Source organism: Eurosta solidaginis, chromosome 1, assembly GCF_040869045.1.
Source record: "Eurosta solidaginis isolate ZX-2024a chromosome 1, ASM4086904v1, whole genome shotgun sequence".
Taxonomy (NCBI): Eukaryota; Metazoa; Arthropoda; class Insecta; order Diptera; family Tephritidae; genus Eurosta; species Eurosta solidaginis.
This window is the reverse complement of record NC_090319.1, coordinates 252,965,812-252,990,322: the sequence shown is the minus strand read 5'-3', so window position 1 is coordinate 252,990,322 and position 24,511 is coordinate 252,965,812. Positions and strand designations below refer to the sequence as shown.

At 33.6% G+C, this 24,511-nt stretch overlaps 1 protein-coding gene across 6 annotated transcripts in view; it reads left to right on the top strand.

The window, feature by feature from the left end:
- Positions 1 to 24,511, top strand: part of heph (polypyrimidine tract-binding protein 1 heph) — a 973,663-nt gene that overhangs the window by 531,937 nt on the left and 417,215 nt on the right. The gene's annotated exons all lie outside the window — the stretch shown is intronic.

The window sequence follows — 24,511 nt, the reverse complement described above, 5'->3', positions numbered from 1 at the left end:
AACCGAAAATTTTTATACTAAATTTACCTTATTACAATACAATATTTTCTAATTATGCATATTTATTAACAAATTCGAAAGTGCTACAAATTACGTTAAAACATTACAACTTTGTCGTACACAATTTGTGGTTTTTGTTTGTTGTGGCTGCAATGCAGATATTTGTAATTTCACATACATATGTACTTGTATTTGTTTTTATTATATTTTTTTGTGATAACAGCCAATGATTAGCATACGCCTTGTAATATAATTTTACAACCACTTATTGCAAAATTTCACATGTTGGAATTTGTTAGTTTCAGTTTGCAATAATTAAATAATAACTTTAATTAGTATTGTCATTGTTAATAACAGAGGAAATATTTTTTCGCAACATCAGCAATATATCAGTGAATTTATTTGCATATTAATATCTATGTATTTCTGACTCTTATTATCTTGTCAACCGATGACAACAGCAGACGCCCACACAGTTTCTAATGCGATAAGTTACAACATACTACTCTATTCTCCAGTAGTCGTAAGAGCAGCAAAGTAAGAGTAACCTCCAACACACAGATTAGTGCGCTGCCCTAGTTTCATGTTTGTTGTCCAATGTGTAAATATAATATAAAGTTATATATTTAATTTTGCTAATTATGACAAATTTTAGGCCGAGCAGTTGCTAAAATTTAAGCAATACAATTTTTCATGGCATAATCGTTGAATATTCTCAAATTTGAACTGTCGTACTTCGACCTCATGATAAGGGCACCACACTTTCCAAACTTCGACAGCCACCAGGTGCATATGTCACCCCTAATTACTTCATGTCAAATGTTGAACATGTTTCCGGTCCTCCACTTTTGCCCTAAAACCATCACCAAGCTCTTTCTTAAAGACCAGACACTTGCCTGTATAAATGCCATTTAAGTAGCGCTATGTTCGTACACGTGCAGTTATATACGTATAGAGGAGGTAGTGTCAGTATTACAGTTACTTGTCGAGTGATGACTGATGTTGGCACTGAATACGATACTAATTATGAAACTTGTGCAAATAAAATGAAATTTCAGGGCAGCTCTGGCGCCTCATATTTCAAGTAACAACCACACACCCATCATCCTGTTTAAATACGTCTTGTGTGTCGAAATTGATTTAAGAGAATGCGTGAGTTGTGTTTGTTATGTTAAACGAATGAAAAACATCTGAAACCACGTGAAAGTAAGCCATTCGAAAGTGTGGCACAGTCGGCTATAGAATGTTGCGTATACGCCATGTAGTACGTAAAATGAGTAAAGCAACGAGCAATACAAAGTCGCTCACTAACACATGGATTATCTACTGTGTATATTAGTGTGGTTTGTCAATACAGGGTAGTTCTTTTTCTCCGAAATTTGTATGTGCTCACTTCTAGAAATGCAATTGTAAAAGCTACAGCTCAATCGGAATTCGCCTTCCCGTGCCTAAAGAGCCTGGAAGTTTAACAAAATCCCAATTTTTACCGAAAACTCGGAAATTTTTTGTTTTAACCTACGATATGATATTCGCATTGCAACAGGTGTATTATTAAAAGAAATCAAATTGAATAGACTTTAAACTATATAATAACATTTCTTCTCAAAGCCTGGACAGTTGAAAAGATATTTAACATTTAGTGGGCAAAGATTGTTACCTGATATTGTATTTCGTTGTTCCTCACAATTTCGAAAACAATTTTACGTTTACTGATATCTTACCTTATCCGTAGTCAACGGATGCACTTAAGTATCTTTATTTATTATAATAGAAAAAAATGGAAGTTAAGAAATTGTTGCAGTTATGTATTTTCCGTCTTTAGTTAATGAATACAATGTTTAACAAAATAGTGAGATGATGGTAGCCATTCTAGAGTTCACATTCGAAGAAAGAATTCATATTAAAAATAAAAGTTAAAAGGATTAAAAAATTAAAAAATGTTGATTTTCAATTTCAGTCATCGGATCGGGTTGAGAAAGGGAACACTTTGAAGCATCGGGGTAAAGCCGCCGGCAATCCGCCACAACTTGAAGCAAGAATTAGGTCTGCTCCTCGTCTTTTGTAAGAGTGTTATTAAAATCGTAAATTAACTTAACTCCCCTCTCTGCCGTGCCGTTTACTACTTTTATGCTTCTAACAAAAGTTTGAAGTTTCAAAAAGTCTTTATTAACAAACCAGCTCATTGGGGCCTCTGCCAAAAAATCCGTTCCGAGGTTAAATTACTCGAAAAATACAAGAGATTGGTGAGAAATATACTCATCAAGCGAAACATTTTTAAAAAACTTCACAGCTTCCTTTTCAGAAACTTCTTCTCTTCTTTTCTCTCTTTCTACTCTTCTTTGATCAGCTCGAGCAGTACTCCTATCGACACCTTCCATATGACCTTTGCGACCTTTCATTCTCTGACTTTCCAAAAATCGAACATCTTCTTTATTTGACATTTTGGGAATGGCATCTTCCACTGCTACATCAAAAAGGTCGGGCAGCTTGGATTTGAATGCAAGATTATTTCCTTTTCAAGGTATTCTTGCTTTTGTACGACCCGTTTACACTACGCAATTTTAAAGATCAACAGGACTGCAAAGTTGGGCAATGTAAATTCCTTTTATGTATAATCTCAAATGAACTAAAATATGCCAGAAGTTTCAAGTATCAATATTCGCATAATTGAATTTTAAAACTATCAGACTATATTCAAGTTGAGTCATAAGCTATTGTTTATGGGACGTTTTTGACTTTATTTTGTATTGTTTTCGTCAAAAAGCTCGAGCTTATAGGTCTGTTTAATGAACAAAAAGAGTTCAGAGCAGGTTAGAGCAGAGCAGAGTAGGGCAGCTGACAAAATAGAAATAGAGCAACTTAGAGCAGAAATGACATGGAACACTTGAATCTAGATAGTTTCCATTTATTTGGTTTTTTTTTAAATCTTCAAAATTAATGCAAATGCACGTATGCTAAAACGTGGTTTTTCTTGCACGCTAGTTTTTTTGAAGTTTTCAAACAATTTTTTTTTGGAGTGACAATTACTTCTCTGCTCTAACTTACTCCACAAAAAAAGCTAGAGCAGAAATTTGTGATCTGGATTACTCAAGTTTTGTTTTGAGCATACTCATGAAACAAAAGATAGAGCAACCTAGAGCAAGAAAAGTGTTCATGAAACACAATTTTGTGAAATAATTCAACTTGGCGTAAGCTAAAGCAGCTCAATAAACAAACCTTATGGCTCGATATGAACGTGGTATGAACGTATACGGTGCTAAAAATCTGTCATATTAAAAAGTTGTATAGAACATCAATAAACTCGAACTTGAATTGATCAAAATTGTAGGGAACAGCCCAATACCATACCAGGTCACTTCACACGAACTTGATTCATCAAATATTATATATCTATCAAACCACCCATTTTTAAAGGAAAATGTCTAAATGCTATTGCTCGCCAGGTGGCTTCTCAAATCAAACTGATTGTCGCGCCTCTACTGTTGCTGATTTTATACTCTGTGATTTCTCGTTCGCATCTTCTAGGCGCTTCCATTTCCAGAATCTACTAGTTGGACATCAGCTATAAAATTATAACTACAGATGCACGTGTATATCTTCTCATATGCGCTTGTATTGGTGAACGACACTTCCACAATTATAATTGCATACTTTTGGGAGCATCTCAGATAAGATATCTGCATATATGTAGACATAATGATTCATCTATTGATGTGCATACAAGTCACTGCTTAGCATCGGCTTAGATATGATAGTATCCCTTAGTGTTGCAAATAAAAAAAAAAATGATTTTTCGCGAAAAATTGTGACTTGGCCAACTTCAACTAAAGTCCGATTGAGCTCAAACTTTTACAATTGTATTTTTACACTAAACACCACATTTTAAGAACTGACCACCTGTAAAAATTCGAAAAAAAATTTTAAAAGCCACCCTAGTGTATATGTATGAAGTAAAAGGAAACACTTGTGTTTGGTGTGTAGGCACAGCATAGTGTAACGCGTAAAACCAATGGTCTAAAATTAAGTTAAACGATTTTAAAAAGTGTTAAGACTGGTACCGAATGTTCTTGCTAAATTTTCGTTTTGCTTGCAGCATGGGAAGTCTAAAATGTAACCGTAGTGCTTGGAAGTCATACACTATGTGGGAGATAATATAATGTCATTGTAGGTATAGAAAGCCGTAAACGTAAGTGTAATTACTACATTGTAGCGTTATGTGGGATCAGTGCACGGGGGCGATTTGATATGAGTGATATCAGACAGCAAGTCAGCTAATGGAAATTAACGAAGTCATAAAAACACTTCGATGTTATAGCTCACCTGGTCAAAGCAGCGATCAACAAAAAAAAAATCTCAATGTTCAGAACCCGTAAAAAGCTAGCTGCCCTTCCATATACGTACGGTTCGATTATTAGTGGAGGTAAATATTTCGGTAGTTATTGAATTGATTGATTTTTGAGTAAGCTCCCTTCGGATCTGGGAGTAAGATATGTATATAAAGGAGAAAGTGTAGCGACAAAGAAAAAGAAGTAAGTGGTAAGACGATAAGACAGAAACAAATGGGTAAGAAAATAAGCATTATAATAAAAATGTCGATAATGATGTGGATGGTATGAAGATATGTTCAGTTATCGTCACTGTTGCGGGGATAACGTAAAGCAAGAAAAGGAAAGGAACACACAAAAATGGAAAAGAAAAAAGAAAAAGAGGGGATAGGAAAGAAAATATAAGAACTCAAAACCGAAGGGAAGCTGGATGTGTTTTTATCAATTTGTTATCGAAATGTTAAGTGCTTGCCACCGATGAGTTGTAGGGTTGTTATCGTCGGGATATTCTTATCGATGAGTTTTCAGTTTGTTATCCTTGTGTTATCAGCGAGGTATAGATGAGTTATCAATTTGTTATCAAGGTGTTAGAAAATTGCTATCAAGACTAAAAGTTGTCGATCAGTTATTGATTTTTCATCTACCAATTATGGGCCTTTTTTCAAAAATTAATCACTAATTTTCTAAAAACTCACAATTGTTTATCTAAAATTATCGCCATTTTATCAAAAAGATCCTAACTGTTGTCGGACTTATTTCGAAAAGTTCTAGATTTTTATTAGTAAATTATCGAAAAGTTAACGATTATTTATCAAAAAGGTATCGATTTGTTATTGGAGTATTCTTGATTTTTTATCAAAAAGTTAGCAACGTGTTATCCAAAATTTATATATTTGTAATAGGAGTGTTGCCAATTTGATATTGACGCGTTATAGGACTCTTTGGTTTGTTCTGAAACAAGTATCGATAAAACTTCAAAAAAAAAAAAAAAAATCAATGACACATCTTTAACCTGCCGATGACATGCCGATAAGAATCAGAAAGAAGCTGATAGCAAACCGATAACTTTGCGATTAATTAGAATTCGATACTTAGCTGATAATACAACAATAAAGTATTGGTTGTTACCGATAAGAAGCCGATTCAGCTCTTCTCAAATAAATCGAAATTGCTTGCTTCTCTGTTCAGGTTTATGTTCAATTCCTGGTTAGTATTGTTTTTAGTTTCCTAGGCCTACAACAAGCTTAAATATCAGGCTTCAAGAGGACTCCTTTTTTCATTTTTTTGAATTTGATATAAAGGCAGGTAAACTTTAAGGTCGAACGAGACGCACTAACTTGAATATTGCTTTCTTAATACGATATGCATAGATCTTGTTGGCAGGAATGATTTCCCGCTTTTATGTATCTTTTCATAATCTGTATTTGTCTTTGGTATTTCTTCAATCTGGGGATATGTGATAGTCTCACCATACTTTGCGTAAGATGGTGTATGAACAAATTTTTTAAAGAACGCAAATATGATTTGAAAACTTTCTTGGCTCAGCAGCCAAGACATTTCCCTCAGTGTTTAACGTGACACCACTGTGCACCACATTCACCAGTTTTCTCATTCCTAATATTTGCAATCTGCATACATCACTGAGCAAGTGCACAATTTTTTGCTCCTTAGACTCTGCAGTATTTGCGCTCCGCCAAAAGTAACACACACACCCAAACACATATCTACCATAAAGCGTATATATCTTATTTTGTAAGGAAATGTGAGGTGAGACAAGTATTGTTTGTATGTACATATGTAATAAAGTAAGTGTGTTTAGAAATGACTGTGAAATCTGAGCGCGGAACTGATTTCATTAACAAAAGTTCAACATGAGCGCATTTAGTAACAACATCGGCAAATGCTAGCTATGCAGGACTCACCCTCTCTGCGCAACTGAATTGTACACAAAGACTGCTGTACCTTTGAAAAATAGCGTCACTCATACACATGCACCGTCATCGACTTGCTTACGTGAAATCATACTAGTTTTGTATATATGCAGCGTAAGTTTAGTAAAATTAATTTGTAGAAAGGAACTTGTCGGAAACTTTTACTTCAAGTGCTACAACAAGTAAAAAGCAGGCATATAAAATTGATTGTGTGTGAGTGAGTGTGTTTGAGACAGGACGTTGATGAGTGAATGACTCAGTAAGCAAGCTACGAATGTGAAGTGATGACGGCGGCTGTTGCACTTGTGCACATTTACATTTACATACATATTTGTTTTTGTATATTGGCAGGTGAAGTCTAGTTTTAGGGCAAAGCTTTAAATAAGGACTCTTAGCAGTGCTGGTACGTTAGAAATTGGAATTTTGTTCTCAAGCTGCTATATCTGGGGCATACATATACAAATGTTCACTGTGTATTTGCTTGTTTGAACTTTTATATAATTTTTATATTCCAATAAGTCGAAAAAAGGTATCGTATGCATTTCTAGCATAAACGACGGAATGAGTATAATTTTTTGTTACTCACTAAAACACAAACTAATGAGTTGCACTTGGAGACTTGAAGCTGTGAAAGAGGAGGAACAGCTGGTCTGAGGTGAATTTGAAATAAATTTGAAAGCGTGAGAGTATGTAGTTGCTTCATTTTGCTAATGAATTCGCAAAAATTACAAGTTTTACGATAAAAAATTGTTGGCTACAAATAATTTTTGTTTTGTTATTTTTAATATCGAATATTTTGTAAATAATAACAATAATAATAACATATTTCCGATAAAGCTGCAACTTCAGTGAGTCCATCTAAGCCAACAATATGTATTGAAGCAGTGAAATAACTTCTGCAACAAAAGGAAATAACGCTCAGTACGTTGTTTATTATTTTTTTTTTTTAGAAAAATAACGCTTGTTGCCTTAATATAACTTTTTATTAACATTTTCAAATAAAGTAAAATCTATAAAATAAAACGAAACAAAACAAAAAAAGAATCAAGTGAAATAAAATAAAGCAAAATAAAATTAAATTAAAGAAATCAAAATAAAATAAAATAAATAATTCAAGTGGTTAGTTGGCGACCTTTTTACTTTGTAGGTATGTTTTAAGCTGGCTTGAGGTCCGTGCTTTATCAATTAAAACGCAACTTTTATTTATTTAATTCCCATATATTTCGATTACACACGGTAATCGTATTCAGAAATGTGTTATCACGTCTTCACTGTTTGACGTGGAGTTGTTCCCTGTATTTAATCGAAATATATGGAGAATAAAATAAAATGAAATAGAAGATTAAATAAATGAAAATAAAACAAAATAGAATAAAAATTTCAATTGTAACCAATATCTTCCATAATATACTTCCAATTTTTAAATGTTTAAGTCTCAGTTGGGTTGAAACCATATGACCTACCGTTATGGTTTCAGTTCATCTTAAAAATTTGGGCCCGATGTGTATAACTTCACCTCATAAACTAAATATGTATAAGGCAAACCGTACTGAGGAAAAACAGCAGCAAATTTGATGTTCAACTGAAAATAAAAAAAGAGTAGGAATTTTCTAAAAAAACAATACTTATAAAAGAAAATTGAAAAAAAATTCTCCTTTGGTTGATGCTCTACTAGAATGTTCACTCATTCTGACAATAAACAACATTACAGCAATAATTTCGTAAAACGGATGCATTTGAAAATTTGCAAAAATCAGCTAAGGTGCTACGACAACAACAATACAAATGCAATGAAAAGACATGAGCTTTTTTTTAAAGCGATGAAATTTATTTTTTGCAAGGGCACGTGAAAACTGCAAAGTATAAAAAAGATTGCTGACAAAAGCAACTTTCTTAGTAGAATACATAAAGATCTTTCATTGCTAACATCAACAGTAAGTAAAAACCAAGAAGAGAACTCGAAAATTTTGCAAATGCAAACAAATAAATGTTGACACTAACTCAGACGGCGGAATAAACCTTTAGGTTAACACACAAAAAGATGATGCCGAACAATATTTTTTTATTTTCACGTCCCTTAAGTCTTACTCGGAAGTGCATGAATTGCACAATTTATACGAAAATTGTATGCGATGTGCAGCATGCAAATATACAGATCTCTGGAGTCCGTGAATGCAGAACGTCTTGCTGCCAAACGAGGTGACAATGGCAGAAACAATAACAATAAATAAAGCTTGCTGGTAGACTGGTTTATGTGAAAATGATAGAATGTAGAAGTGAATATGGATGGCACATAGACAGACAATCGACAACCAAGACGCTTTCCCATATGACCAACAGTAATGACACAAAGCCATTTCAATTGTCTCTATCCGTTGTGCCAAGAGCTAAACCAGCAAAGCGGATAAATGAAACGAAAGCAAAAAATAAAATAAAAAATGTTTGTAAAGCAAACAAAAGTTTCTCACTTATCGAAGAGTATTTGCAGTTTTCTTAATAAAGTTCTTATGATGCAAATTTGTCTTTCTATTGAATGCGATTGCTCCAACAGTACCCACAGATATACATACAAAAATACATCGAATTTTATTTGTCAGCAGAAAACTGTCAATTTGACATGTTTTTCACGCAATTGCAGTTCTACTTCTCGAAGCTGTGATTTTTTTTATTGCTGTGCTATGAAATGGTGCCAGGTGATATCAGAATTTTTTTTTGTATCAGCACTTTTGTTGTTATTGTAAGTTACGTGAACCGTGGAAAAGCAAAGACCGATTCAGGGTTTCGAAGTTGGCTCCTTCCTTAAAATACACTTTTATGTCCTAGAGTTAGAGATAACACTTGAAGAATTTTTTTCGTGCAGCTCAACAAAAAAAAAAAAAAAAAAGGACGTGTGGCACTCGGGGACTGCCGCGGTAAAGCTATTGCATATTATCAACATATGCAATTATAATATTTATGGAACATTTTGTTTTCTTTGATCTTAATTCAAGTTTATTAATTCAAGTTAACCTTTTTAAGCGTGGTGACCGATAGGAAAACAAATTTTTTACTTTTATTGAATAAATGAGAAGTTAATATTTAACTTTCACTTTAACTTTAACTTTATTTTTAACTGTAACTTTAACTTTCACTTTAACTTTAACATTCACTTTAACTTTAACTTTATTTTTAACTTTAACTTTTACTTTAACTTTAACTTTAACTTTTACTTTAACTTTAACTTTAACTTTAACTTAACTTTAACTTTAACTTTAACTTTAACTTCAACTTTAACATTAACTTTAACTTTAACTTTAACTTTAACCTTAACCTTAACTTTAACCTTAACTTTAACTTTAACTTTAACTTTATGTTTAACTTTAACTTTCACTTTAACTTTAACTTTAACTTTATTTTTAACTTTAAATTTCGCTTTAACTTTAACATTCACTTTAACTTTAACTTTATGATCCGGGGTGGGCGTGCGCTTAGCACCTGCTAACAAGCCAACCTAATATAAACGCACGCAAGTCATTTTCTGTCAAAAATGTCTCATGCACATACAACTTGTATGAGAGCAACTCAAATTGAATTTGCTGCGTGAAAACCTAACTAGATTTCCAATTTTTGTTCTGCGTGACATTTAGATTTGACGTTTGCACACATGCTTTACATTGTCGCAACGCATGCTTATTTGGGTTTGGGCAAAAAACGTCGGTTGTTTGCGTGCGCTAAAAAAACGCAGTGCGGTTTTATTAGGTTGGCTTGTAAGCGACCATATATGTATACGATAAGCGATAGCACAATGGCTACTTCGTGAAAATCAACGAGAGCTTTTAGTTTGATTTCGATGGTCGTATGGTGAGGAAGTGTCGCACGCGCGCTTAAAACAGAGTACCAAAGAGTGCGTGTGACACGTGTTCACCGTTCAAGCATTGAAATAAAACTAAATAAATAATTGATTTTGCTTTCGTGCTCGCTACGCGTTCGTGTTTACTAACACATTCTCAATTTGGTAACCGTGTAAATGTAGTGGTGCCCACCGCTGTTTATGATAGAGATCCAATTTTTTGTATTTGGCCTGTTGCTAACACCGAACCTTTACGAATCTTTTCTAACTTTTTCGAGCCTTTTCGGATCTTTTTTGACAAATATCCGTTACGGTTTTTTTTTTTTTTGATTTAGTCGCCAAGCCCGCGATAAAATCTATGCAATAGCTTAAAAAATATATTTAATAACTTTTTCAAATTTGCTAAAGTATATACAGCAATATATATGTATGTATGTAGACTCGGAACACGAAAATAGCAGGTAACTTTTTTAAAAAATTTTATAAATTATTTTTTCCTTTGGTTATTTGCCTTAGTTTTAGAAAAATTTTCCGAATTCTGGTTCTGAAATTATGCAAATCAATCTCAAATATGTCTTCGGAAAAATTCGAAAATTATCAAAAAACCTGCTTGAAAGTTTTAGATGTTTTATATAGAGCTTTTTTACGTATGCAGCTTTGTAGCTCGATTTTTTTTTGCTTACGAATAAAAGTAGTCTTCTGGAACCCTCCTTAGGGGGTTAAACTTTCTGAAATTTAAGCTCAGACACTGTGAAATGCAACAATCTGCTGAGCATGATTCATAGGAATTTCTTCTAAAAAAATAAAATGTTTAAAGGCACAGCAAAAACCATACAAAGCCAAGGGACAGTAATTTTTCGCGCAAGTTAACTACACCCATACCGCTGTTGTTATTGTTGACTTTGCAGCGGAAAAAAGATACTCCCCGAAGGGTTGGGGCTGATGCGGATGAAGCAGGTCCTTGCCGGGTATGAATCCGGTACGCTCCGGAAGATTTTTTTCGCCTTTTACGGCACGCATTCCTACAACGGCAAATTTTTAAACCCTATAGCTCCTACCAAGGAAACCACTAATCCAATGCAACTTTTCTCTTTTAAAAGGTAAACATGTTCCTCCTCTTTGGGTAATTATAGAGCTGGCGTTCTATAAAAATTAGCACAGCGTGCTCGCTTACCATACCAAAGGTCCCGGATTTAAGGCCCTAGAAAAGCAACATCAAAATTTCTAGAAAAAATAGTTTTAACTAGAAAAAATGTCGCATATGAAAAGCAGGGTCGCAATTGGTTCGGCCTGAATCTCCTCGGGGTATATAGCGATTTATATATATGTATATTTTTTGTATTACCTACAACAATGCCTCTTTTTAGTTGCTACTATATTTTTTATGCGTTTCACTACAAATTTTACCATCGCATCTCTACAAACTTACGCTTCCTTTCTGTTCAAACAATTCTTCGCCCATTACTCTCACTTACATATCTCCTTTCGTTTCACGGACAATTGAGTGTCCTATTTCATGTTTAATTGTTGTCCATCGATTAGTCATCGTTGGTTTATTTCACATACGCCACTTGTTATTCATCTCTAACCTTGGTCTTCTTCTTGGTTTTTTTATCGTTCGCTGACAACTTCAATTTACATGCAAAAATGTGCAAAGAAAGGAAAAAAACGAAAGTGTATGCTCAACCTTTCGAAATATCAAATATCTAAAGTGCATTCGGTTCGAACTTTTGTCATCAGAGTAGACAGATACTTAACTACCTTTGGCTAAAAGTTTTTCCTGCCATTCTCCTTCTCTTCCACGCCCTTTCACGGCGTCCTGAAACTGTTGCTAATATAGTACCATCAATTTATTACCTTTCTTCTATTCTGCCATATGTCCGACCGCCACGTGAAGACGTGGCGTGTTTGTTGTGTGGCTACGTAAAACTGTTTTTGTTTTCTGTTGGAATGTAGAAATATCTTGAAACATATTACTTCTTTGCAAGTGGTTGATTTGCTTGTTGAATGTATCTATTTTCTTTGCAAAGTATTTTTGCTTATGTACATACAAGCAAGTTGTATATACCTATATGGGCCATTTCATGTTAAATTTACAAATGGCTACTGACCAAGCCGTAAAATTCGAAGGAATTTTCAACAAAAGTAATAACCAAGCTTTGTAATCTTTTTTTTGGTATTTGGCACTGTTTTGTGGCTAAACTTATTTTTGTTTCAAAAAATCGTAATATGGGAAGACACATTTTAAAACAAATGGAGACCTTCAAAAGTTAAAACAAGCTGCATTTAAATTGTTACGTAGTGTTTCCCATTGTAACAGAGTTGTTAAGGAATGCAATCACCCAGAGTGCAATCCATACATTCCCATTCCTTGACTAACATTTTTGCATACCAGCCATTATTCCTTTTTTGGAATAATCAGTTATTTTTTTAAGATTTTTCCTTTTTGTTAATCCTTTTTGCATTCCTCATTAACAAAACTAAAAAGCATTCAGCTAGTGAATACTAATATTAAGAATCGAAAAGAATGCAAAGGATCGCGGAATACATTCTTTCGAGTATTGCAGTGTAATGAATGCAAACGATGGAATAAAAAGCGATTAATTAGTCCGGAATGCAAAAAGGTTTAATTACTTAATTTGTTTATTCATTATTCCGGACTACAAAAATACGTATTTCAATCCTCTGGGGCTGCAATCAAAAGAATAATTATTCCAAAAGGAATGCATTCCTTAACAGCTCTGCGGTGTAACTTCACCTGCGCCTAAAACTATACCTTGACACATATGACTAGCTATGCAACAAGCAGCAAACACCAGCTGAGATAGCATCAGCTGATAACCAACAGCCAATAATAAAGCGAAATAAATAAAGCACGAATGCCGTTGTTTCAAGACCCTTATTTATATTTTACCTATTCCGGTGAGGAGAGGCTTGTGATTGCACATGTGCCAAGCTTTGGCTACGACAGTGTAAAGATGCGTGAGCACAGGGGCTACCATAGCGTCGCATTGGGACCTTGTATCGGTCTACGGAGTCGCGGGTGGTACAACAAGTTGTCTATTAGCATATGTTATAACGCGTGAAAATATAGAGGCGGGGTTCGTAGAGGCTCTCCTTGACTCTGGATTAATTGAGTCCACCAAATTTTATCGATAACTACTACTTGCTTTAACACCATCGCGGTTCGAAAAGATCTTAATACATATAGTAAGGTAAAGTTCGATACCACCTTCCCTTGGCACCAACAGTAGCCAATTCTGTGTTATATGACGTGCAGTGATGACATATTTTTGAACAAAATTGGTTTTCATAGGACACAACAAATTTTAAACTTCACATAAGGAAATGCGCCCAAACTAAAATAAAAATTAAAACAACAATACCATCTATATATAACGATGTGGGTTATGGAACTGCCCATATATACGTATGTATTTAAGTATACGCACGTGAACTCTCTGTGTAACTCTTTTAGCCACTTTTTCTGTCTTGTTATTTATCTTTTAATTATTCATACGAGTTTTGCAGTTCACTTTACCTTTTCCCATGCGTAAACCCATCGCACAATACAAACAACCGGTAAGAACTTAGAATTTGCGCCAACGATTTAATGTCTCACCCTCTGTTAAATTCATTCGGCATATTAGGCGGTAATTTGCTGAACTGTCCAGCAGCGCACCCTTTCCTTTCCTTAAACTGTTCGTTTTACTTTTAAACTGATAAAGTGTGTAAAATGGCAGTAAGAAAATTGCCAAAGTAGTGCGAGACATAAAACCACCTACATTCTGACATACAACACTTGATTCTTGTGCCAACATAACGTGGTGGTCATCGGTTGTACTGAATGTGTTTTCGAATTTTCAGAAGAGCAGGAAATAGCTCAAAGGCAGCAAGTGTGTCCGAATCGAATAGGATGTTGGCCTTACATAACACACATCCACACTTTATGACAGACAGGAATCTATGGAATGTCGCATATTGACGTTATTTTGCACTTATTCAGTTTACGCATAATGTCACCACTATAAATTTGTATATGTGCATACATATGTAGTCTATGAAAAGGAAAATGCCAACAAAACGATTTCTTGTGTTGTGGATCAATCTTCGTTTGTCACAATCAACTACTACAAATCAAAGGTACTGAATAAGGAAATTGCTTGATTTTGGTTGATCGCTTGAGGCTGACATTCATCATTTACATTTCGTTTTCGATTTCGATTTGGTTTGATGTACAACTCTGAATTATCCTGCGTACGTACATACTTACTTATGTGTGTGAATATAGCTTCCATCTCAGCTTTGCAGTTAGTCGTATTTAGCATTTGTTTTTCTCTCATACATATTGGTGTGTAGATGCGTAATCTTTGTGTAATAATTTATATTGGCAGAATTATTAATCCGAGCTAAATATGATGAATTTGAGCAGGAAATATACACTAAACAAGTGAGTAGCATAAACCACATACATACATACAAATATACACACATATGTACATACAAGGCGCTTCATACTCATATTGAATGTACATATGATGTATGTGCTTTGCAAGGCGATGCAATCGTAAACTAAACTAGGAAGCTGTTTGTGCATGTGTTCGTATAATGGTTTATTGACTAGTTCATTTGTTTCCGTGCCTATCTTGAAATCATTCGCACACACCCACAACGATATGTATATATTTAATTACATATTTAATGGCATAAGCCTTGCGTTTACGAATATAATTCTCGATAAATAAGTATACAAGTTCATATTTACACAGAGCTCGAAAGATGACTGCAAATATAAATTGGATGGACGAAAAATTATTATACAAATTGAATAAAAGGAATGAAATGTGTGTTTACTTGTGGCAATCAAAAAAAGAACTGCTTTAATAAACTTAATATCAAGCGACAGGAGTTAAATATTTTAAGTAAACTAAGAAAATAAATTACTACGTGTGAATAAAAAGAGCGAAAATTCTTGATACTTTCCCTTTAAAATATTTTACAGCATAAATCTGCTTAGAACTTATTATTTATATGAATTTTGAAGGAAGTTTGTAAAATAAACGGACTGCAATGTCAATAATAAGCGAACATACGTTCTGGTCATGTTTTGGATGTCTCACGAGAAATTAACAACGCTGTTCGGCAAATTTTAGAAACAGAAATGAGCCGCCACTTTTCTAAAGGTTCGAATATAGTAGATCCTAACTGCCGTCAGATTACTTAGATGGGTTTGGTTCTCGGGATATTCATGCCTAAAATGCAAAGTCACGTTTCTCGGCTAAATTCGCTTGTTCGGCTCACCACAGCAAAGGTCCTGTGTTCCATTTCCAGGCAAAGCAACATCAAAAATTTAGAATACAGTCCAATCCAGCCAATTTTTAGGAAAATTTTAACTTAGCACGATGAAATTCCGAAGAAAACCTCGGCATAAATCTCCTCGGAGGTAAATCGACAAGTGCTTGTGTTTTTATGCTTACAAACTTAAGAAATGGTCTGTTAAAATACAATAGGCTTGCGCTCACGATTGCCAAAGAATATTTTTGTTTGTGACCAAAATTCATTTTGCTAATGGGCCAATCGTATGAAAAAATAACCAATGTTTCTCAATATTTCAGCAGTGACAGACATCGTGGGTGATACGATATTCTTTTCCCACATATCGTATTTGGGTATCAGATCGTTCTAATAATATAAAAAAATGCATTTTATTCCTCTATAACATCACTCGTTTTTTACATATAAAGATGTGGCAATGAATCAGCGAGTGTTTAACCCTTTCAGGACCGTAAAAAAACTACAAGTAAATTTTGTTGTACGTCTGTTTTATCTAGTTGATTTGAAAGCAAAATACATAAAAACAATTCGACTTTTAAATTAATTTCACGGTTTTTTTGTAATTTCTTGGGAAAAATATTTCCCTATGGACCTCAATGGGAATTTCGCAATAGCAGGGAACATTTGTTTTCTAATAATGCGAACTTTAAAATTTGTTGTGAAAATATATAGATTTGGAAAATAATCATTTATGGAAATCTGCAAAGCAGTTTCTTTTGCTAGTATAACAGAGGTGAACGTTGCACATTACACATATGTTATGCGTCCTATTTTCAATCCGCTTCTTAGTACAATGTACACACCTCTTCATGTTATTTACTTTTTGCATATTGTGCATTGGTAAACTTCGCTTCACACCGACTTGACTCTTCGATTTATTCCCTACGTACGGCCTGGATCTTTGCCTACATGAAAATTCATTTATAAGGTTTCGAGCAATATTTTGACGAAATTCTATACTGCTCAAAAGGGATCCCTCTACAAGTTTCTTCTAATGTAACTTTTTATACACCAAATATGAGTTGTTCATAGCAATATCCATTATATCGAAAAAATGCGTAAGAAGTATTTTATCTTTGCTTTGCAATCAATTTCATAGCAGACTTCGCAGAATATATTTATGCTACCGAACTCATTGTCACTTTCTCGAAAGATACTCAGCGCATATGAGCCCTTTATCCATCTGAAAACAAGAGCTTCTTCATCAGAGGTATGGACAGGATTCTCACCCGATTTGTCTTCTTGAACTTCCTGCACTAAACTTGTTATTTCTACCACACCTACACCATTTTCCATATCCTGAGCAAGATATTCTTGAGCTTCTTCAACAGAGGTATGGACAGGATTCTCATCCGATTTGCCTTCTTGAACTTCCTGAACTGAACTTGTTGTTATTTCTACCACACCTACACAATTTTCCATATCCTGAGCAAGGTATTCTTGATCTTCTTCTCGTAGTTCATCTTCACCATCACTATTGTCAGCTATGAGTAATTGTAACATCTCATCTTCTTTCAGATGAATCTTTTTCTAGCCATTTTGTCTGTAGTCAATTCGAAAAACATGAATAAATGAGTTAATCGCAACATAAAATAATAATAAAAATAGTACCTTAAAATTTCCATTGTGGTCCACAGGGAAGCATGTTTCCCTTATAATAATTATTTATTTTTAGATACTTTTTCCCATTTAATTACATAAAATTGATCATGGTTTAGTCTCGTACTTACCATTCAACAAATAAAAAACTCTTAAAAACAATTTGAAACACGAAATTCTAAATAAGTTAAATAAATATGAACACACTTCACTCCTCGAAAATTGGCGACTTTACTTACACTTTTAATAAAGAATATTTGGAAATACTGTCAATCTTCTTAACTTGATTATGGGGACTCCCCTTTTTATGTTTAAACACACTCGCTTGAACAGAGTTACCATATAAGAAAATATAAAAATTCCCTAATTTATTCATGGGAAATAGATTTCCCATAGTCCTGAAAGGGTTAAGTAAGATATTAAACACGTCTTGCAACCCCTTTTCCCTCTATGAATTACTTGCAAGGGACTTGCCAATTCCATTCTACCTGATGGGTACGTGAGATTTCTCTTCTCCCTCTTGCTTTTGCTCACATTTTCCCTTGATTAATGGGGTAACTAGGTTTTGCTGAAGATTCATTAAAGGGACCAAAACAGAAGAAAACGAACCAGCCGATTAAACGCAAACCTAAAGAAGTGCCATTTATGGACCATATGGGCTACAGTGCAACTGCGCTTGCGATATGTTCTATAACCCAAAAATTATATTACAAATTTGAAGTATACTTTTCGGCGCTTAAGTACATAATAAGTAAGATAGGCAACGTCTTCAAAACAAGCATCTTCGGAATAAAATAAAAATTATTAAAGCAAATCATTTCATACGAAAGGATACTCCGCAGTTAACAACGCCAAAAAACATTCACAGTTATTATTGTGCTTTTCGTATAATGCAAAACCCTGTTCACAAAGATTATGCCAACAAAAATAAATAGCTGTAGCACATGCTTCTGGTTATACAAAGTCCTGTAAAAAGCTATACATTTGTGCAGCATATGGCAATTGGAAAATATTTGTACAACTACAAGTCATAGAAATATACAAAGAGGTACAATCGAAACAACTCCAAGGTTGTCCATCCTGATGCCGAGCTGTGCAAATGTTTTCCGAAGTATTTTTGAGCGTTTCCAGCTATTCGCGCAATAAATCCGACTCGGAATGAAAGATACAGACCCATTTAATAAAATACCAAAAACTTTTTGTATTGCAAAGTCAAATTTCTTTGATGTAGTTTTGCATTACTTTGAATGATTAATTTTTAAATAAATGGAAACAACGAAGATCAAAAAAATATTAGACACCTATAAATTGCGCGCTACCTTTACGGTGAAAGCATAGCCAAGCATTGCTTGCACATTAGTTTAGGCAATATTGAACATTTATTATGACCACAGAAAAGGTATTTGAGCAAAGAATGCGAAACGGTTCTGAGGCACAACTGTATGGGCTTACGTGCCTTATCAAACAATTATCATCACATTATCAAGTTTGCAATATTGAATTTGTTGAAGGTTTCGAAATTTGGAAGATAACAACAAAAAGAAATAAAAACGAATACGAAAGGAAGTCTTATTTATTTAAGCTCTTTCTAGAATTAGTATTATTTTTCAGTTTCAAAGGACTTCAATTTATCTTAAGCTTTGTAGTTTTATGATATATTTATAGCAATATAATTTCAATTAATTTACCTCAATTCTTCACAATTATACTCAATTTAATATAACTCAATTTTAAAATCAATGTTGCGTTAAATAAGTCGAAGACATTCGTGCTTACCTATCTTTTCAGCAATGAATTGAACAACTGAAATTCAATAATTTGCATTTCCAACTAACTTGTAACGCAAAACTATTTCAAAATTTATTCAAATCCCTTCTGATTATACGCGTTCAATGTGTTTTGTGGCAATAACCTTCGACGCTTTACTTACTTGTCCGCATCTGGTTGCTTTCCTTCATATGCTTGTTCATAGTTTTTGCTGTAAACAAGCACATAAATCAATTTATTATAATAATATTTCGTACTAATTGCACTATTGCACTATGGAGTAATTTCATATTGATCACTCATACGACATGGCGCACATCACATCTTTTGTGGGTTTTATGATTGGTCGAGTGTGCATACTGCTATATTACAAGTTCAAGTACGTGTGTGTGTGTATGTATGCGTGGATGGGTGTTTATTATTATTCAATATCTCTTAATAGCAGCTAAACACCGGAATATAAATTGAAATTTATGCACAAGGGAGTTAATTGTAAGCGTTTGCATTGAGATGGCTAGATATGAGATATCTGTCTTCTGGCTGCGTACTGTTGGTAGAAATTATGGCTTTACATATTCATTTGTATTGCATGAGTGTGCTTAAAGTGTGTATGTGTATTTGTTGCTTTTGAACAGGTATTTTTGCCATAAAGGATTTGCCTTGCTTTGTGTGGTTGCATTTGTAAATGATGAAAAGCGCTTGTCTTCCATTTTGAATGTGAATGCTGATTGAATTTATCAAAAAGATTTCGATGAAAAACTGCAATTCTCGTGAGTGCCAAGTGGTATTTCTATAACTAATTGAAAGTGTTTGAATATGAAAATATATGCGCAAATGTGTAGAAAAATATTATTTTTATGAGATTGAAATTGCATTTGGCTTAGAAAAAGCTTTTATGAAAATGCTGTACTCATACTTTAATTTCGCTACAAGTCGTTTTTAAGTATTTCAGATTTAAAGGTGTTTTTCAATTTTTGGAATATTAAAATATATTTCTTAGTGATTTTATTTACGTATGTATATTAGGGTGGGTCGATTTGTATGGACGAAAGTTAACCGATATTATGCCATCGATTTTTCGATAGGATTTGGGCGTTTGGATATGATTTTGGAATTTTTCGTTGGCGATAACAGTTAAAAAAATTTTTTTTTGAGTTTTGGGGAGTGTTTTGGTCGAAAAATTTACCCTTTCGCCATTTTTTTTTCTCAGGCTCGAAAATTATTTTTTTGGGGATGCTTAGTGGAACTTTTTTCCTGAGCCCAAATCCTATCGAAAAATCGATGGCGCGATATCAGTCAATAAATCGCCCCAGTCTAACGTATATACAGCTCGCTTAAAAACTCAAAATATTCGAAACTCTTAATAAATTCATTTCAATTAATTAGCATTTCTAACACAAATAATCATTTTAAAAGAAGACGGTTTTTGATGCGTTTTAGCAGAAGCAGGAATAGACGGCTATTGAATCTCTAGCGCTTTAAAAATTTTAAAAAAACTAAAAAACATTCATACAAAAGACCTTTTGTTATTTTTATGTTTACGGAACAGCTGTGCGTTTTTCCTTGTTGATTCCACTTACACCATAACAAAGCGCTACCGTGTTGCTCCTAATGTGTACTTATGTGAGATATTTAAATTTTTTGTTTACTCAGGCGCCATGGAAATATTCAGCTACCAACTTGCAAACGTACCGCGCATTTTTCTTTACTTTTGTTGTACATACTTATTGCTTTAGGTTCATATACTTTAATATGTATTCGCATTACACTTCCTCATGTATGCATATGTTCTTATTATCTACTCATCCAAAAGCAGTCGGGAGTCGGTTTTATGAGTCAACAAAGAGTATCGTGTTTGGTCGCTAAACCGGATGCGTGAGCGAAGCGCCTCGCATTAAATCAATATTTAATCATATACTAGACAGCTTTACACGCTTACAGCTGCTATCTGCTGAACTCTGGAATTTCTTATATTGCCCTTTATCCTGCTTCCCACTAAAATCACTCAGATCTTGTGGAATCCATTGAATTTCGAGTACAGAAAGTGGATTTTTATGTTAACATTACATCCTAGCTCAATCCCTCGGAGTCACCAATCTCATGAGATCAATTACAGTTACTGCTTTGAAAAATTAGAAATTGCTTCTTAATCTTTTACCCATTAAAAATAGAAGATTTTGCAATTAAGCATTGGCTAAATTTTAAGTCTGAACCAGGTTTTTGATTTGGATCTTCAGAAGGTTTAGATGTGTCTGGTTGCGCCTTTCGTGATTTAAATTTTAGTCGCTGAGCAGAAAAAAAGTCTGAGTATTTTGATTTGCACCTTTATTTACTCTTATATTAACAGCACAGTGGCAGTCGTCTTGATAGTTGCGAGGCGGTCGCCTTTTCTTACTGGATCAAAACCGCAGACATGCTACATACTTCATTTTAAAGCATTGAAAACTCCCAGTTTTGTAAATACATAATCACCACAAATATAGCAAAAATTACCGGGATCAAGCCGCAATAGGGGGATTGGCTTTGCTTGCAAGGTGCATGGATTTTGTATATCCTACGACCAAATATGCAAACAACGAGAGCACCCCAATGCGAAGTTATGGCATGCATCAGTATGAAGCGTCAAATATCAATAAAATAACAAACTAAGACGAAAAATTATAAAAACAATTGCTAAATTTTTTAGCGAGCGAAAAGAGAAGGTTGAGACTAGTACCGGGGAAGCAGGGTTGATTTTTATATCCATTCGTTACACGTAAATATATATAGGCTTCAAAGATTGCGCCAACGAAAAAATCACAGGAATAAAAATAGTTTTCTTGTTGATCAGGGTAATCAAATGGGAAGACACAACATAACAATGCAGCTATATCCTGAACTAGAAAAAGTAATCGATTAAATTAAATCAATGATTAATTATTGTCTTTACTAGTCAGGAGTTATTTGCAAATTTTCAATTCAAACTTATAATTGATCAAGTGCGAAATAAACTGAAAAATGAGATATGATAAAAAATGTGCGATTTAAAAAAAATTGTAGTTGCATTTTTGTAAAAAATATACATACATATTTATGTTATTAAATTATTAGTTAGACAAACATTTTAAAAATGTATATTTTTAAAACATGTGCCGTCGTATACATATATCACCACTACCCCAGTGCACTGAGTTTTTAGTTGAAAAAATGGATACCATCGCTATCCCTGTGGAATACGCTTTCATATTTCATTTGGTACTGATTTAGTGTTAATTTAGGCCAGATTTTAAAACTTTTTACAGGTACTTTGAAAGATATTAGGTTAGGTTCGGTTGAACTGGCCGGTCAATAAAGACCTCACATAGACTGAATATGGACATAGCCTTACCAGAATTTGTTTGATAACCAAACGGAAGAACCTCAATCAGGCGCCAGGCCATATGTTATATGTTATAGAATAACTCCGTCCTCTTCGGAAAAACTAGCAGGAACCTTGACCTGGCAAGCGCAAGACATGAACACAACATGCTCAACTGTTTCTTCTGCAGCTCACACCTTCTACACTTGCTGTTACTGACGGGGCCTAACTTATAAGCATATGAAAGATATTACTATGACTTGAATTATTATCCCTTTCGCGTCATAATTGATTGAGGGTTATGGCTACAGTCATTTTGTGAAGACTTACAGCTTAGAATTTTTAGGTATTCAAAGTTATGTTTGTATATAAGATGATACCGCTACTGATAGTGATTATAACGAAAGTGATGTACATGATGATGATGTTGCAGGTGATGATGATTTTAATGACGACGATGATCAATACTTAATACGATAAAAATTATATTTTAAATAAACACGATGGTTGGTTATTCTGATGATGCTCACGATGATGATGATAATGTTGCTGATGATGATGGTATCAATGACGATTATGTTGATAACGCTATCTGCCAATTCTAAATACCATAAAAATTATATTTAGGTAATGGTGGTGATGATGAGGATATAATTAAATCTGAAACATACATAAATTATATTTTGCTTAATTGTGTTCACATTTGAAGAACTCGGCTTAGTTATCATGGGAACATCTCCTGGATAAAACCGAGCACGTTTGAAGACTCATTCTTGACGGACACGATTTTTGCAAACGGGAGATTAATTATTTTATACAACACGATAGCTTTCTTCTTATCGCTTCCATCTTAGTTCGGAAGTTGGCGTTTTGAAAAAAGGAACTGATGGCCTTGAAGGTTTAATGTGGACATATTAAATCGTTCTCAAGATGGCCCGGCTTGTTCCCTAATGGTGCTTGTTACCGAAACGTTCAGGATATACATATATTCGGCAAAGGACAATTCTTCGGGTGGTCTTGCTACGAGTTACACATATGAAATCGTTTCGAAAATAGTTGGGCCAATATCACAATTGTGCCAGTTCTTAAACGTACCGGATCTGTATGTGAATTAGGGCGAATAACATATATGTAATACTCCTACATTGCTAATAGAAAATGCTCGCAATGAGTTTTGAATTCGTAATCAAAACAGGACAGTCTATAAAATTTTTGTGGTTGTAGCAACATAAGTGTGACAAGAAAAAATGTTAATTTAGGTACATTTGATTATTGAATACAAACTCATTTAAACAGCAATATATCGGCACTCTGATATTTGTGAGTGTACCTAGCCTATGGTAGCAATATAGGAGTATTACACATATGGCGAATACAATGTTTACACTTCCGAAAACCTCCGGGCCGTTAATTTATCATTTATAAATAACAACAATAACACAATATATTCTCGAATTTGAATTCTTTAATTAATATGTTTTTCTTTGCAAAAGAAATGGTATTAGGTGTTTTTTTCTCAAACTTTTATTTATTTTGTCGAGGACCTGCCTTTATTATTAAAGCTGGAAATATAGTGCACTACGCACATCTCTGATGCTCATGTACTTAGATATATATGCTGCACTTTTACTATAAAAAAAAGGTATTACAAAAACGTTTATTATTTTAAGTAGAAGTTTTCCGCAGACTGTCTCCCGTAAATAATTTTTAATTAACAAATTGTTTGAAAAAAAAAAACATTTTTTGTTGAGTTTTCACATTTAGCTGATACAACCTACATAGGATGATTAAAATTTTTTATCTGAATATATCGTAATATGAGTACATACCATTTATTTTTAAAAATTTCTAAAAGCTTTGAGGTGTTTATTGTAATTTATTTATTATTGATATTAGAGAAAAATTGTAGGGTTTACAAACGGTGATGGTTACTATATTTTTCTCTAATATCAATAACAAAACCATTGTGTAAAAGCAATAGAGCAAGTCTCGCTAAATTACCTGCACGTAATTTATTTATGTTAATATTTTCTTTATGTAAATAATTATAAACAAAAATTTTTAAAACGAATTAAAATTTTTTTTAATTCATATTTATGTTATATAATTTATTAATAAAATATAAATTCGCCACAAAATTCATTTTAGTTGATGGCCATTTTTGTGCGTTTAGTAGGAATTCATTTTTCATTAATTCATGTTAATGTTTGTATTTATGTTTGTGTGTATGTATAGCTTAGTGACAACTTAGTGTGATGTTTATAAAATTTGTACATGGATGTTGTGCATTTTTCATTGTAAATTAATTAAGTGTATATTTTATGTAAAAACTATTAAATCTGCCTCTTAACGAATTTTATTTATTTTTTCGTTTTTCTTTCTTTTTTCT